This window comes from Arachis hypogaea, chromosome 9 (assembly GCF_003086295.3).
Source record: "Arachis hypogaea cultivar Tifrunner chromosome 9, arahy.Tifrunner.gnm2.J5K5, whole genome shotgun sequence".
In the NCBI taxonomy this organism is placed as follows: domain Eukaryota; kingdom Viridiplantae; phylum Streptophyta; class Magnoliopsida; order Fabales; family Fabaceae; genus Arachis; species Arachis hypogaea.
This window is the reverse complement of record NC_092044.1, coordinates 62,065,800-62,083,260: the sequence shown is the minus strand read 5'-3', so window position 1 is coordinate 62,083,260 and position 17,461 is coordinate 62,065,800. Positions and strand designations below refer to the sequence as shown.

General features: G+C 40.8%; 2 non-coding genes across 2 annotated transcripts; both read right to left on the bottom strand.

Moving 5' to 3' along the window:
* Positions 1 to 944: 944 nt before the first annotated feature.
* LOC112713386 (small nucleolar RNA R71) lies at positions 945 to 1,052 on the bottom strand. Its single transcript, XR_003158359.1, has one exon. It is a non-coding gene; the product is annotated as a small nucleolar RNA R71 (small nucleolar RNA).
* A 6,588-nt stretch (positions 1,053 to 7,640) lies between these two features.
* LOC112713567 (small nucleolar RNA R71) lies at positions 7,641 to 7,748 on the bottom strand. The gene has a single exon (XR_003158538.1). It is a non-coding gene; the product is annotated as a small nucleolar RNA R71 (small nucleolar RNA).
* Between the last annotated feature and the right edge of the window lie 9,713 nt (positions 7,749 to 17,461).

Sequence of the window (17,461 nt, the reverse complement as noted above, 5' to 3'; positions counted from 1 at the left end):
CGCGTTGAACATTTTCACTGAGAGGACGGGACTGTAGCCATTGACAACAGTGATGCCCAACATACATCTTTCCATGGAAAGGAGTAAGAAGGATTGGATGAAGACAGTAGGAAAGCAGAGAGAGACGGAAGGGACAAAGCATCTCCATACGCTTATCTGAAATTCTCACCAATGAATTACATAAGTATCTCTATCTTTATTTTATGTTTTATTCATCTTTTAATTATCAATCATTCATAACCATTTGAATCTGCCTGACTGAGATTTACAAGATGACCATAGCTTGTTTCATACCAACAATCTCCATGGGATCGACCCTTACTCGCGTAAGGTTTATTACTTGGACGACCCAGTGCACTTGCTGGTTAGTTGTGCGAAGTTGTGATAAAGAGTTGAGATTACAATTGTGCGTACCATGTTGATGACGCCATTGATGATCACAATTTCATGCACCAATGGTGCCATTAGAACAAGGGAAGCCATTATTAATTTTGTTGATAGAAGGAACAAGAGGAGAAGAAGCCTTGAGGACCACCATAATTGAATGCTTTGTTGAAAATTAGAAGAAGTGACAACTCTTTCTATGATTTGTATATAACAATGCTTGTGATGAATTATATTAGCGAGTATATATATTAAAAGGAAGATGGAGCAAACAACTTGAGCTAAAGGCTCAATTAGTTTTTCTGATGCAACAGAATTGCAAGTTTCATGGACTTCCATCAGAAGATCCTTTTCAGTTCTTAACTGAATTCTTGCAGATCTGTGATACTGTTAAGACCAATGGGGTTGATCCTGAGGTCTATAGGCTTATGCTTTTCCCTTTTGCTGTGAGAGACAGAGCTAAAGTATGGTTGGACTCTCAACCTAAAGATAGCCTGAAGTCTTGGGATAAGCTGGTCACGGCTTTCTTAGCTAAGTTCTTTCCTCCTCAAAAGCTGAGCAAGCTTAGAGTGGATGTTCAGACCTTCAGGCAAAAAGATGGTGAATACCTCTATGAAGCTTGGGAAATATACAAGCAGTTGACCAAAAAGTGTCCATCTTATATGCTTTTAGAGTGGACCATTTTGGATATATTCTATGATGGTCTGTCTGAATTGTCTAAGAAGTCATTGGACCATTCTGCAGATGGATCCATTCACCTGAAGAAAACACCTGCAGAAGCTTAGGAACTCATTGACATGGTTGCAAATAACCAGTTCATGTACACTTCTGAAAGGAATCATGTGAATAATGGGATGCCTCAGAGGAATGAAGTTCTTGAAATTGATGCTCTGAATGCCATATTGGCTCAGAACAAAATGTTGACTCAACAAGTCAACATGATTTCTCAAAGTCTGAATGGATGGCAAAATGCGTCCAACAGTACTAAAGAAGCATCTTCTAAAGAAGAAGCTTATGATCCTGAGAACCCTGCAATGGCAGAGGTGAATTACATGGGTGAATCCTATGGAAACACCTATAATCCTTCATGGAGAAATCATCCAAATTTCTCATGGAAGGATCAACAAAAGCCCCAACAAGGCTTTAATAATGGTAGAAGAAACAGGCTTAGCAATAGCAAGCCTTTTCCATCATCCTCTCAGCAACAGACAGAGAATTCTGAGCAGGGCCCCTCTAGCTTAGCAAACATAGTCTCTGATCTATCTAAGGCCACTTTAAGTTTCATGAGTGAAACAAGGTCCTCCATCAAAAATTTGGAGACACAAGTGGGCCAGCTGAGTAAGAAAATCACTGAAATTCCTCCTAGTACTCTCCCAAGCAATACAGAAGAGAATCCAAAAAGAGAGTGCAAGGCCATTGATATAATCAACATGGCCGAATCCAAAGAGAAAAGGGAGGACGTGAATCCCAATGAGGAAGACCTCATCGGACGTCCCCCAGACAGAAAGGAGTTCTGATGCATGAAAACTTGTCTCTCAACAAATTTCCCTTCGGCAAGTATACCGAATTGTCATCAAGTAAAACTCACAATAGAGTGAGGTCGAATCCCACAGGGATTGATTGGTCAAGCAACTTTAGTTAGAAGAATATGCTAGTTAAGCTAAACAGAATTGAGATTGAGATGCAGGAATTTAAATGACTAGGAAGTAAATAACAGAAATTAAAGTGCAGAATCTTAAATGGGGAGTTGGGATAATGAGCAGGAATTTAAATGGCAGAAAGTAAATAGAATGGGTAAGATCAGAAATGGGGAGATCATTGGGTTTAGGAGATGTTGCATTCTCCGGATCAAGTTCATTCCCATCTCTTCCTCAATCAATGCATTCATTAATCTCCTTGGCAATCTTAAGTGATTGGATCCCAATTCCTTGGCAATCCAATCTCTCTAAGCTTGAACAATTGCCCAATTCCTTGATTTAATTGCTCATGGGAAGAGATGAAAGTGTGGTCACTGATTATACCACATGTATTTCCAAATCAAAGTGTTGGGAGGATTAAATATCACAATATCCATCCAAACTCCAATTTGGTCCAATATGAGAAAGCATTTCTAGCATGATTTCCTCATTCCTCTTCCAAGGTTTAGAGGAAATCCAATTATGGAGAGTTTCTTTTCCAAGACAACTAACCAATTGAATTAAGATCGAAAGCTTTCTAGTAAGATCAAGAGAAAAGAAAGAAAAAGAAGAATGAAAACTATAATTGATCCATCGAATTACAACAAAGCTCCCTAACCCAATGAAAGGGGTTTAGTTGTTCATAGCTTTAGGAATTAAAAATGGCAGAAAAGAAGAATCCATGCTAGAAGTACAGAAAAGTAAATATGCAGAGAGTAGTTCTCAAAAGTGCTAAGCCTCTCTCTAGTTCAAAATTACTCCTATTTATACTACTCCTCATGCTCTTTGGTGCACGAAATTGTGATCATCAATGGCGCCATCAACATGGTACGCTCAATTGCAATCTCAACTCTTTATCACAACTTCGCACAACTAACCAGCAAGTGCACTGGGTCGTCTAAGTAATAAACCTTACGCAAGTAAGGGTCGATCCCACGGAGATTATTGGTATGAAGCAAGCTATGGTCATCTTGTAAATCTCAGTCAGGCAGATTCAAATGGTTATGGAGGATTAATGATTAAAAGATAAATAAAACATAAAGTAAAGATAGAGATACTTATGTAATTCATTAGTGAGAATTTCATATAAGCGTATGGAGATGCTTTGTCCCTTCTGTCTCTCTCCTTTCCTACTGTCTTCATCCAATCCTTCTTACTCCTTTCTATGGCAAGCTGTATGTTGGGCAACACCGTTGTCAATGGCTACAGTCCCGTCCTCTCAGTGAAAATGTTCAACGCGCTCTGTCACAGCACGGCTATTCAGCTGTCGGTTCTTGATCATGTTGGAATAGAATCCAGTGATTCTTTTGCGTCTGTCACTAACGCCCCACAATCACGAGTTTGAAGCTCGTCACAGTCATTCAATCCTTGAATCCTACTCAGAATACCACAGACAAGGTTTAGACCTTCTCGATTCTCTTGAATGCCGCCATCAATTCTAGCTTATACCACGAAGATTCCGATTAAGGGATCCAAGAGATATCCACTCAATCTAAGGTAGAACGGAGGTGATTGTCAGGCACACGTTCATAGGTGAGAATGATGATGAGCGTCACAGATCATCACATTCATCAAGTTGAGGAACAAGTGATATCTTAAAACAAGAATAAGCTGAATTGAATAGAAGAACAATAGTAATTGCATTAATACTCAAGGTACAGCAGAGCTCCACACCTTAATCTATGGTGTGTAGAAACTTGATGAGCGGATAATTTGTACGCTTTTTGGCATTGTTTTTAGTATGATCTATTTAGTTTTTAGTATATTTTTATTAGTTTTTAGTTAAAAGTCACTTTTCTGGACTTTACTATGAGTTTGTGTGTTTTTTTGTGATTTCAGGTATTTTCGGGCTGAAATTGAGGGACCTGAGCAAAAATCTGATTCAGAGACTAAAAAGGACTGCAGATGCTGTTGGATTCTGACCTCCCTGCACTCGAAGTGGATTTTCTGGAGCTACAGAAGCCCAATTGGCGCGCTCTCAACGGCGTTGCAAAGTAGACATCCTGGGCTTTCCAGCAATATATGATAGTCCATACTTTGCCCAAGATTTGATGGCCTAAACCGGCGTTCAAAGTCACCCTCAGGAATTCCAGCGTTAAACGCCGGAACTGGCACAAGAATGGGAGTTAAACGCCCAAACTGGCACCAAAGCTGGCGTTTAACTCCAAGAAGAGTCTCTACACGAAAATGCTTCAATGCTCAGCCCAAGCACACACCAAGTGGGCCCGGAAGTGGATTTTTATGTCATTTACTCATCTTTGTACACCCTAGGCTACTAGTTCTCTATAAGTAGGACCTTTTACTATTGTATTTTCATCTTTGGATTTCTTTTGATCCTTTGATCATCTTTGGACATCTAGTTCTTAGATCATTGGGAGGCTGGCCATTCGGCCATGCCTAGACCTTGTTCTTATGTATTTTCAACGGTGGAGTTTCTACACACCATAGATTAAGGTGTGGAGCTCTGCTGTACCTCGAGTATTAATGCAATTACTATTGTTCTTCTATTCAATTCCGCTTGTTCTTGTTCTAAGATATCACTTGTTCTTCAACTTGATGAATGTGATAATCCGTGACACTCATCATCATTCTCACCTATGAACGTGTGACTGACAACCACCTCCGTTCTACCTTCGATTGGGTGAATATCTCTTGGATTCCTGATACACGATGCATGCTTGATCGCCTGACAACTGAGTGCTCGCCTGACAACCGAGCCAGCCATTCCGTGAGATCAGAGTCTTCGTGGTATAGGCTAGAACTGATGGCGGCATTCAAGAGAATCCGGAAGGTCTAAACCTTGTCTGTGGTATTCTGAGTAGGATTCAATGATTGAATGACTGTGACGAGTTTCAAACTCCTGAGGGTGGGGCGTTAGTGACAGACGCAAAAGAATCACTAGATTCTATTCCGGCCTGATCGAGAACCGACAGATGGATAGCCGTGCCGTGACAGGGTGCGTTGAACATTTCCACTGAGAGGATGGGAGGTAGCCACTGACAACGGTGAAACCCTTGCTTAAGCTTGCCATGGAAAGGAGTAAGAAGGATTGGATGAAGATAGTAGGAAAGCAGAGCGACGGAAGGGAAGGCATCTTCATACGCTTATCTGAAATTCCTACCAATGAATTACATAAGTATCTCTATCTTTATCTTTATGTTTTATTCACATATCACCATACCCATTTGAGTTTGCCTGACTAAGATTTACAAGGTGACCATAGCTTGCTTCATACCAACAATCTCTGTGGGATCGACCCTTACTCGCGTAAGGTTTATTACTTGGACGACCCAGTACACTTGCTGGTTAGTTGTGTGAAGTTGTGTTTATGCCATGGTGTTGAATACCAAGTTTTTGGATTCATTACCAGGGATTATTTAAGTTGTGAAAAGTATTGATCACAATTTCGTGCACCAAGTTTTTGGCACCGTTGCCGGGGATTGTTGAGTTTGGACAACTGACGGTTCATCTTGTTGCTTAGATTAGGTATTTTTTTTCGGAATTCTTGAAGATGAATTCTAGAGTTTCATGATGATTTGTTGAAGTCTGGCTGGCTGTGAAGCCATGTCTAATTCCATTGGACCGAGGTTTCAACTTATCATCACAAGAGCTTGTTGATTTCTATCAATCTTGCTTTTGGAGCAGTGATCTGCTAAGGCTTGGCTGGCCTTTGGCCATGTCTAGTGTTTTGGACCGAAGCTTTCTCTGAAAGCTTGGGTGGCTGTGAAGCCATGTCTAATTCCTGGACCGGAGTCTTAGACTAAACATTGCATGATTCCTGGAATTCTCATTAAGAATTTTGATACCTTTTTCCCCTTTATTTTCGAAAAATCCAAAGAAAAAATTTTTACAAAATCATAAAATCCAAAAATTTTTGTTTGAGTCTAGTGTCTCATGTTAAGTTTGGTGTTAATTGCATGCATTCATTCATGTGTCTTAGTGATCTTCAAGATGTTCTTGATGATTTCTTACTCTAATCCTTAAATTCTCTTGACTTGAGTGTTTTGTGTGTCTCATATGCATTCTCATTAGTGTCAGTAGTATACAAACTGCTAAGTTTGGTGTCTTGCATGCATTGTTATTTGATTCTTGTTGCATTTTGATTTTTCCTTATTATTAAAAATCCAAAAATATTTTTAATTTGTGTCTTCTCAAGTCAATAATACAGAGAATTGAAGATTCAGAACATACAGCAGAGGAATTACACAGAAAAAGTTGGGCGTTCAAAACGCCCAGTGAAGAAGGACAGACTGGCGTTTAAATGCCAGCCAGGGTACCTGGTTGGGCGTTTAACGCCCAAAAGGGTTTTGGGCGTTAAACGCCAGAATGTGCACCATTCTGGGCGTTTAACACCAGGATGGCACAAGAGGGAAGATTCTGTTTTCAATGCAATTTTTTTCAAGTTTTCAAAGTTTTTCAAAATCAAATCTTTTTCAAATCATATCTTTTCAATCATATGTTTTCAAAATCAATTTCTTTCTATTTTTAAAAATACTTGCTATCAATCAATGATTTGATTCAACATTTCAAGTATGTTGCCTTTTCTGTTGAGAAAGGTTTAATGTTTGAATCATATCTTTTCTTGTTAGCCAAGTCATTAATTTTCAAAATCAAATCTTTTTAAAATGTTTTTCAAATCATATCTTCTCAATCACATCTTTTTAAAACTAATCATATCTTCTTAACCACATCTTTTTCAAAATAGTTTTCAATCAAATCTTTTTGATTTCTAATTTCAAAATCTTTTTCAAAAATCACTTGATTTCTTTTCCACTTTCATTTTTGAAAATCAATTAGTGTTTTTCAAAAATGTTTTCAAAATCTTCTACTTAATTTTCGAAAATTACTTCCCTTCTTCTCACATCCTTCTATTTATGGACTAACACTATTCCTTAATGCAAAATTCGAACTCCATCTTCTTTGATAAGTTCGAATTTTCTACTTCTGTCTTCTATTTTTCTTTTCCTCTGACACCTAAAGGAATCTCTATACTGTGACATAGAGGATTCCACATTTTCTTGTTCCCTTCTCTTTCTTATGAGCAGGAGCAAAGACAAAAGCATTCTTGTTGAGGCTGATCCTGAACCTGAAAGGACCTTGAAGAGAAAGCTAAGAGAAGCCAAAGCACAACTCTCTGTAGAGGACCTAACAGAAATCTTCAAAGAAGAAGAACCTATGGCAGCCGAAAACAACAACAATGCCAACAATGCAAGGAAGGTGCTGGGTGACTTTACTGCACCTACTCCCGACTTTTATGGGAGAAGCATCTCTATCCCTGCCATTGGAGCAAACAACTTTGAGCTTAAGCCTCAATTAGTTTCTCTAATGCAACAGAATTGCAAGTTCCATGGACTTCCATTGGAAGATCCTCATCAGTTTTTAGCTGAATTCTTGCAAATCTGTGACACTGTCAAGACTAATGGGGTTGACCCTGAGGTCTACAGACTGATGCTATTCCCTTTTGCTGTAAGAGACAGAGCTAGGACATGGTTGGACTCACAACCTAAAGAAAGCCTGGACTCTTGGGAAAAGCTAGTCAATGCCTTCTTGGCAAAGTTCTTTCCACCTCAAAAATTGAGTAAGCTTAGAGTGGAAGTCCAAACCTTCAGATAGAAGGAAGGAGAATCCCTCTATGAAGCTTGGGAAAGATACAAACAATTAATCAGAAAGTGTCCTTCTGATATGCTTTCTGAATGGAGCATCATAGGTATTTTCTATGATGGTCTCTCTGAACTGTCCAAGATGTCTTTGGATAGCTCTGCTGGAGGATCTCTTCATCTGAAGAAGACGCCTACAGAAGCTCAAGAGCTGATTGAAATGGTTGTAAATAACCAATTCATGTACACTTCTGAAAGAAATCCTGTGAACAATGGGACTAGTCAGAAGAAAGGAGTTCTTGAGATTGACACTCTGAATGCCATATTGGCTCAGAACAAAATATTAACTCAACAAGTCAATATGATTTCTCAAAGTCTGTCTGGAATGCAAAATGCACCAAGCAGTACTAAGGAAGCTTCATCTGAGGAAGAAGCTTATGATCCTGAGAACCCTTCAATGGAAGAGGTGAATTACATGGGAGAACCCTATGGAAACACCTATAATCCTTCATGGAGAAATCATCCAAATCTCTCATGGAAGGATCAACAGAGACCTCAACAAGGTTTCAACAATAATAATGGTGGAAGAAACAGGTTTAGCAATAGCAAGCCTTTTCCATCATCTTCTCAGCAACAGACAGAGAGTTCTAAGCAGAATACCTCTGACTTAGCAACCATGGTCTCTGATCTAATCAAAACCACTCAAAGTTTCATGACTGAAACAAGGTCCTCCATTAGAAATTTGGAGGCACAAGTGGGTCAGCTGAGCAAGAAAATTACTGAACTCCCTCTAGTACTCTCCCAAGCAATACAGAAGAAAATCCAAAAGGAGAATGCAAGGCCATCAACATGGCCGAATTTTGGGAGGAAGGAGAGGCAGTGAACGCCACTGAGGAAGACCTCAATGGACGACCACTGGCCTCCAATGAGTTCCCCAATGAGGAACCATGGGAATCTGAGGCTCAAAATGAGACCATAGAGATTCCATTGGACTTACTTCTGCCATTCATGAGCTCTGATGAGTATTCTTCCTCTGAAGAGGATGAGTATGTCACTGAAGAGAAAGTTGCTAAATACCTTGGAGCAATCATGAAGCTAAATGACAAGTTATTTGGAAATGAGACTTGGGAGGATGAACCCCATTTGCTCACCAAAGAACTGGATAACTTGTCTAGGCAGAAACTACCTCAAAAGAGACAGGATCCTGGAAAGTTTCCAATACCTTGTACCATAGGCACCATGACCTTCAAAAAGGCCTTGTGTGACTTAGGGTCAAGTGTAAACCTCATGCCTCTCTCTGTAATGGAGAAGCTAGGGATCTTTGAGGTACAAGCTGCAAAAATCTCACTAGAGATGGCAGACAACTCAAGAAAACAAGCTTATGGACTTGTAGAGGATGTTCTGGTAAAAGTTGAAGACCATTACATCCCTGCTAATTTCATAGTCCTAGAGACTGGGAAGTGCATGGATGAATCCATCATCCTTGGCAGACCCTTCCTAGCCACAGCAAAGGCTGTGATTGATGTTGATAGAGGAGAGTTGATCATTCAAGTGAATGAAGAATCCTTTGTGTTTGAGGCTCAAGGATATCCCTCTGTCACCATGGAGAGGAAGCATGAAGAGCTTCTCTCAAAACAGAGCTAAACAGAGCCCCCACAGTCAAACTCTAAGTTTGGTGTTGGGAGGCCACAACCAAACTCTAAGTTTGGTGTTGAACCCCCACATTCAAACTCTAAGTTTGGTGTTGGGAGGTTCCAACATGGCTCTGAGCATTTCTGAGGCTCCATGAGAGTCCTCTGTCAAGCTACTGACATTAAAGAAGCGCTTGTTGGGAGGCAACCCAATGTTATATTTTATCTATTTTCCTTTGTTATTTTATGTTCTTTTGTAGGTTGATGATCATGAGAAGTCACAAAATCAATGAAAAAAGCAAAAACAGAATGAAAAGCAGAAAGAAAAACAGCACACCCTGGAGGAGAGCGTGCTGGCGTTTAAACGCCAGTAAGGCTAGCTGTTGGGCGTTTAACGCCCAGTCTGGCACCATTCTGGGCGTTTAACGCCAGAAAGGGGCACCAGACTGGCGTTAAACGCCAGAAAAGGACAAGAAGCTGGCGTTAAACGCCAGAAATGGGCACCAGCCCGGCGTTTAACGCCAGAAATGGCTAAAAACGCATTTTTGCATGCCACTTGGTACAGGGATGACTTTTCCTTGACACCTCAGGATCTGTGGACCCCACAGGATCCCCACCTACCCCACCACTCTCTCTCTTCTTCACCCATTCACCAATCACCTCAACACCTCTTCCCCAAAAACCCTTCACCTATCAAATCCCATCTTTCTCTTCACCACTCACATCCATCCTTCATAAAACCCCACCTACCTCACCATTCAAATTTAAACCACGTTCCCACCCAAACCCACCCTCAATTGACCGAACCCTACCCTTCCCCCTCTCCTATATAAACCCATCTTCACTCCTTCATTTTCACACAACCTAAACACTACTTCTTCCCCTTTGGCCGAATACAAAGCCATTCCCTTCTTCCTCATTTCTTCTTCTTCTACTCTCTTCTTTCTTCTTTTGCTCGAGGACGAGCAAACATTTTAAGTTTGGTGTGGTAAAAGCATTGCTTTTTGTTTTTCCATAACCATTTATGGCATCCAAGGCCGGAGAAACCTCTAGAAAGAGGAAAGGGAAGGCAAAAGCTTCTACCTCCGTGTCATGGGAGATGGAAAGATTCATCTCAAGGGTGCATCAAGACCACTTCTATGAAGTTGTGGCCTTGAAGAAGGTGATCCCCGAGGTCCCTTTTTCACTCAAAAAGGGTGAATATCCGGAGATCCGACATGAGATCCGAAAAAAGAGGTTGGGAAGTTCTTACCAACCCCATTCAACAAGTCAGAATCTTAATGGTTCAAGAGTTCTATGCCAATGCATGGATCACCAAGAACCATGATCAAAGTGTAAACCCGGATCCAAAGAATTGGCTTACTATGGTCCGGGGGAAATACTTGGATTTTAGTCCGGAAAGTGTAAGGTTGGCATTCAATTTGCCCATGATGCAAGGAGATGAACATCCTTACACTAGAAGGGTCAACTTTGATCAAAAGTTGGACCAAGTCCTCACAGTTATTTGTGAAGAGGGCGCCCAATGGAAGAGAGATTCAAGAGGAAAGCCGGTTCAATTGAGAAGGCATGACCTCAAACCTGTGGCTAGGGGATGGTTGGAGTTCATTCAACGCTCAATCATTCCCACTAGCAACCGGTCCGAAGTTACTATAGACCGGGCTATCATGATTCATAGCATCGTGATTGGAGAAGAAATAGAAGTTCATGAGGTTATATCCCAAGAGCTTTATAAGGTGGCGGACAAGTCCTCTACCTTGGCAAGGTTAGCCTTTCCTCATCTCATTTGTCACCTCTGTTATTCAGTTGGAGTTGACATAGAGGGAGACATCCCTATTGATGAGGACAAGCCCATCACTAAGAAGAGGATGGAGCACACAAGAGACCCCACTCATCATGAGATCCCTGAGATGCCTCAATGGATGCACTTTCCTCCACAAAACTATTGGGAGCAACTAAACACCTCCCTAGGAGAATTAAGTTCCAACATGGGACAACTAAGGGTGGAGCACCAAGAACACTCAATCATCCTCCATGAAATTAGAGAAGATCAAAGAATCATGAGAGAGGAGCAACAAAGACAAGGAAGAGACATTGAGGAGCTCAGGCACTCCATAGGATCTTCAAGAGGAAGAACAAGCCGCCATCACTAAGGTGGACCCGTTCTTTAATTTCCTTGTTCTTTATTTTCTGTTTTTCGAAATTTAGTGCTTATGTTTATCTATGTTTGTGTCTTGTGATCATTAGTGTCTTAGTGTCTATGCCTTAAAGTTATGAATATCCTATGAATCCATCACCTTTCTTAAATGAAAAAAATGTTCTTAATTGAAAAAGAGAAGAATTGCATGAATTTTGAATTTTATAACAGTTTAATTATTTTGATGTGGTGGCAATACTTTTGTTTTCTGAATGTATGCTTAAACATTTCCACTGACAAACGCAAAAGAATCACTGGATTCTATTCCGGCCTGATTGAGAACCGACAGATGGATAGCCGTGCCATGACAGGGTGCGTTGAACATTTCCACTGAGAGGATGGGAGGTAGCCACTGACAACGGTGAAACCCTTGCTTAAGCTTGCCATGGAAAGGAGTAAGAAGGATTGGATGAAGACAGTAGGAAAGCAGAGAGACGGAAGGGAAGGCATCTTCATACGCTTATCTGAAATTCCTACCAATGAATTACATAAGTATCTCTATCTTTATCTTTATGTTTTATTCGCATATCACCATACCCATTTGAGTTTGCCTGACTAAGATTTACAAGGTGACCATAGCTTGCTTCATACCAACAATCTCTGTGGGATCGACCCTTACTCGCGTAAGGTTTATTACTTGGACGACCCAGTACACTTGCTGGTTAGTTGTGCGAAGTTGTGTTTATGCCATGGTGTTGAATACCAAGTTTTTGGATTCATTACCGGGGATTATTTGAGTTGTGAAAAGTATTGATCACAATTTCGTGCACCAAAACTCCACCGTTGAAAATACATAAGAACAAGGTCTAGGCATGGCCGTGAGGCCAGATCCCATGATCTAAGAACTAGACGTTCAAAGATGATCCTAAGATCTAAAGTGATCAAAAGATGTCTAATACAATAGCAAAAGGTCCTATTTGTAGAGAACTAGTAGCTTAGGGTTTACAAAGATGAGTAAATGACATAAAAATCCACTTCCGGGCCCACTTGGTGTGTGCTTGGGCTGAGCATTGAAGCTTTCATGTATAGAGACTTTTCTTGGAGTTAAACGCCAGCTTTTGTGCCAGTTTGGGCGTTTAACTCCCATTCTTGTGCCAGTTCCGGCGTTAAATGCCAGAATTCTTGAGCTGATTTGGAACGCCGGTTTGGGCCAGAAAATCTCGGGCAAAGTATGGACTATTATACATTGCTGAAAAGCCAGGATGTCTACTTTACAACACAATTGAGAGCGTGTCAATTGGGCTTCTGTAGCTCCAGAAAATTCACTTCGAGTGTAGGGAGGTTAGAATCCAATAGCATCTGCAGTCCTTTTTAGCCTCTGAATCAGATTTTTGCTCAGGTCCCTCAATTTCAGCCAGAAAATACCTGAAATCACAGAAAAACACACAAACTCATAGTTAAGTCTAGAAAAGTGAATTTTAAATAAAAACTAATAAAAATATAATAAAAACTAACTAAAACATACTAAAAACATACTAAAAACAATGCCAAAAAGCGTATAAATTATCCGCTCATCAAACACCAAACATAAATTGTTGCTTGTCCCTAAGTAACTGAAAATCAAATAAGATAAAAAGAATAGAATATGCAATAAATTCCAAAAATATCTATGAAGATCAGTATTAATTAGATGAGCGGGGCTTTTAGCTTTTTGCCTCTGAACAGTTTTGGCGTCTCACTTTATCTTTTGAAATTCAGAATGATTGGCTTCTATAGGAACTCAGAATCCAGATAGTGTTATTGATTCTCCTAGTTAAGTATGATGATTCTTGAACACAGCTACTTTATGAGTCTTGGCCGTGGCCCAAAGCACTCTGTCTTCTAGTATTACCACCGGATACATACATGCCACAGACACATAACTGGGTGAACCTTTTCAGATTGTGACTCAGCTTTGCTAGAGTCCCCAATTAGAGGTGTCCAGGGTTCTTAAGCACACTTTTTTTGCCTTGGATCATGACATTATTTTTACCCTTGCCTTTTGGTTTAAGGGCTATTGGCTTTTTCTGCTTGCTTTCTCTCTCTTTTTTTTTGAATTCACTACTTTTTTTGTTTCAAAAATCATTTTTATGATTTTTCAGATCCTCAGTAACATGTCTCCTTTTTCATCATTCTTTCAAGAGCCAACATTCATGAACAACAAATTCAAAAGACATATGCACTATTCAAGCATACATTCAGAAGTCAAAGTATTGCCACCACATCAAAATAATTAATCTGTTATAAAATTCAAAGTTCATGCAATTCTTCTCTTTAAGGCATAGACACTAAGACACTAATGATCATAAGACACAAACATAAATAAACATAAGCATAAAAATTCGAAAAAACAGAGAAATAAAGGACAATGAGATTAAAGAACGGGTCCACCTTAGTGATAGCGGCTTGTTCTTCCTCTTGAAGATCTTATGGAGTGCTTGAGCTCCTCAAAGTCTCTTCCTTGCCTTTGTTGCTCCTCTCTCATGATTCTTTGATCTTCTCTAATTTCATGGAGGAGGATGGAATGTTCTTGGTGCTCCACCCTTAGTTGTCCCATGTTGGAACTCAATTCTCCTAGGGAGGTGTTGATTCGCTCCCAATAATTTTGTGGAGGAAAGTGCATCCCTTGAGGCATCTCAGGGATTTCATGATGAGTGGGATCTCTTGTTTGCTCCATATTCTTCTTAGTGATGGGCTTGTCCTCATCAATGAGGACTTGTCCGCCACCTTATAAAGTTCTTGGGATATAACCTCATGAACTTCTACTTCCTCTCCAATCATGATGCTATGAATCATGATAGCCCGGTCTATAGTAACTTTGGACCGGTTGCTAGTAGGAATGATTGAGCGTTGTATAAACTCCAACCATCCTCTAGCCACGGGCTTGAGGTCATGCCTTCTCAGTTGAACCGGCTTCCCTCTTGAATCTCTCTTCCATTGAGCACCCTCTTCACAAATGTCTATGAGGACTTGGTCCAACCTTTGATCAAAGTTGACCCTTCTAGTGTAGGGGTGTTCATCTCCTTGCATCATGGGCAAGTTGAATGCCAACCTTACATTTTTCAGACTAAAATCTAAGCATTTCCCCCGAACCATTGTAAGCCAATTCTTTGGGTCCGAGTTCACACTTTGATCATGGTTCTTGGTGATCCATGTATTGGCATAGAACTCTTGAACCATTAAGATTCCGACTTGTTGAATGGGGTTGGTAAGAACTTCCCAACCTCTTCTTCAGATCTCATGTCAGATCTCTGGATATTCACTTTTTTTGAGTTTAAAAGGGACCTCGGGGATCACCTTCTTCATGGCCACAACTTCATAGAAGTGGTCTTGATGCACCCTTGAGATGAATCTCTCCATCTCCCATGACTCGGAGGTGGAAGCTTTTGCCTTCCCTTTCCTCTTTCTAGAGGTTTCTCCGGCCTTAGATGCCATAAATGGTTATGGAAAAACAAAGCAATGCTTTTACCACACCAAACTTAGAAGGTTTGCTCGTCCTCGAGCAAAAGAAGAAAGAAGAGTAGAAGAAGAAGAAATGGAGGAAATAGAGGTGGCTTTGTTTTTCGGCCAAGGGGGAGAAGTAATGTGTAGGTTGTGTGAAAATGAAGGAGTGAAGATGGGTTTATATAGGGGTGGAGAGAGGGGTAGGGTTCGGCCAATATGGGTGGGTTTGGGAGGTAAAGTGGTTTGAATTTGAATGGTGAGGTAGGTGGGGTTTTATGAAGGATGGATGTGAGTGGTGAAGAGAATGGTGGAATTTGATAGGTGAGGGGTTTTTGGGAAAGAGGTGTTGAGCTGATTCGTGAATGGATGAAGAAGAGAGAGAGTGGTGGGGTAGGTGGGGATCCTGTGGGGTCCACAGATCCTGAGGTGTCAAGGATAATTCATTCCTGCACCTAGTGGCATGCAAAAATGCTCCTTTTGCCAATTATGGCGTTAAACGCTGGGCTGGTGCCTATTTCTGGCATTTAACACCAGCTTCTTGCCCATTCCTGGCGTTAAACGCCAATCTGATGCCCCTTTCTGGCGTTAAACACCCAGAATGGTGCCAGACTGGGCGTTAAACGCCCATTTTGCTATCTTCACTGGCGTTTAAACGCCAGCAAATTTTTCTCCAAGGTGTGCTATTTTTCTTTCTATTTTTCATTCTGTTTTTGCTTTTTCAATTGATTTTGTGACTTCACATGATCATCAACCTACAAAAAACATAAAATAACAAAAAGAAAATAGATAAATATAACATTGGGTTGCCTCCCAACAAGTTCTTCTTTAATGTCAGTAGCTTGACATTGGGCTCTCATGGAGCCTCACAGATGTTCAGAGCAATGTTAAAACCTCCCAACACCAAACTTAGAGTTTGAATGTGGGGGTTCAACACCAAACTTAAAATTTGGTTGTGGCCTTCCAACATCAAACTTAGAGTTTGACTGTGGGGGCTCTGTTTGACTCTGCTTTGAGAGAAGCTCTTCATGCTTCCTCTCCATGGTTACAGAGGGATATCCTTGAGCTTTAAACACAAAGGATTCTTTATTCACTTGAATGATCAATTCTCCCCTGTCAACATCAATCATAGTCTTTGCTGTGGCTAGGAAGGGTCTGCCAAGGATGATGGATTCATCCATGCACTTCCCAGTCTCTAGGACTATGAAATCAGCAGGGATGTAATGGTCTTCAACCTTTACCAAGACATCCTCTACAAGTCCATAAGCCTATTTTCTTGAATTGTCTGCCATCTCTAGTGAGATTCTTGCAGCTTGTACCTCAAAGATCCCTAGCTTCTCCATTACAGAGAGAGGCATGAGGTTAATGCTTGACCCTAGGTCACACAGAGCCTTCTTGAAGGTCATGGTGCCTACTGTACAAGGTATTGAGAACTTCCCAGGGTCCTGTCTCTTTTGAGATAATCTCTGCCTAGTCAAGTCATCCAGTTCTTTGGTGAGCAAAAGGGGTTCATCCTCCCAAGTCTCATTACCAAATAACTTGTCATTTAGCTTCATGATTGCTCCAAGGTACTTAACAACTTGCTCTTCAGTGACATCTTCGTCCTCCTCAGAGGAAGAATACTCATTAGAGCTCATGAATGGCAGAAGTAAATCCAATAGAATCTCTATCGTCTCAGTGTGAGCCTCAGATTCCCATGGTTCCTCATTAGAGAACTCATTGGAGGCCAGTGGACGTCCATTGAGGTCTTCCTCAGTGGCGCTCACTGCCTCTTTCTCCTCTCCAAATTCAGCCATGTTGATGGCCTTACACTCTCCTTTTGGATTTTCTTCTGTATTGCTTGGAAGAGTGCTAGGAGGGAGTTCAGTGACTTTCTTACTCAGCTGACCCACTTGTGCCTCCAAGTTTCTAATGGAGGACCTTGTTTCAGTCATGAAACTTTGAGTGGTTTTGATTAGATCAGAGACCATGGTTGCTAAGTCAGAGTGGCTCTGCTTAGAATTCTCTGTCTGTTGCTGAGAAGATGATGAAAAAGGCTTGCCATTGCTAAACCTGTTTCTTCCACCATTATTGTTGTTGAGACCTTGTTGAGGTCTCTGTTGATCCTTTCATGAGAGATTTGGATGATTTCTCCATGAAGGATTATAGGTGTTTCCATAGGGTTCTCCCATGTAATTCACCTCTTCTATTGATGGGTTCTCAGGATCATAAGCTTCTTCTTTAGATGAAGCGTCCTTAGTACTGCCTGGTGCAGCTTGCATTCCAGACAGACTTTGAGAAAACATATTGACTTGCTGAGTCAATATTTTGTTCTGAGCCAATATGGCATTCAGACTATCAATCTCAAGAACTCCTTTCTTCTGATTCGTCCCATTGTTCACAGGATTCCTTTCAGAAGTGTACATGAATTGGTTATTTGCAACCATTTCAATGAGTTCTTGAGCTTCTGCAGGCGTCTTCTTCAGATGAAGAGATCCTCCAGCAGAGCTATCCAATGACATCTTGGACAGTTCAGACAGGCCATCATAGAAGATACCTATGATGCTCCATTCAGAAAAC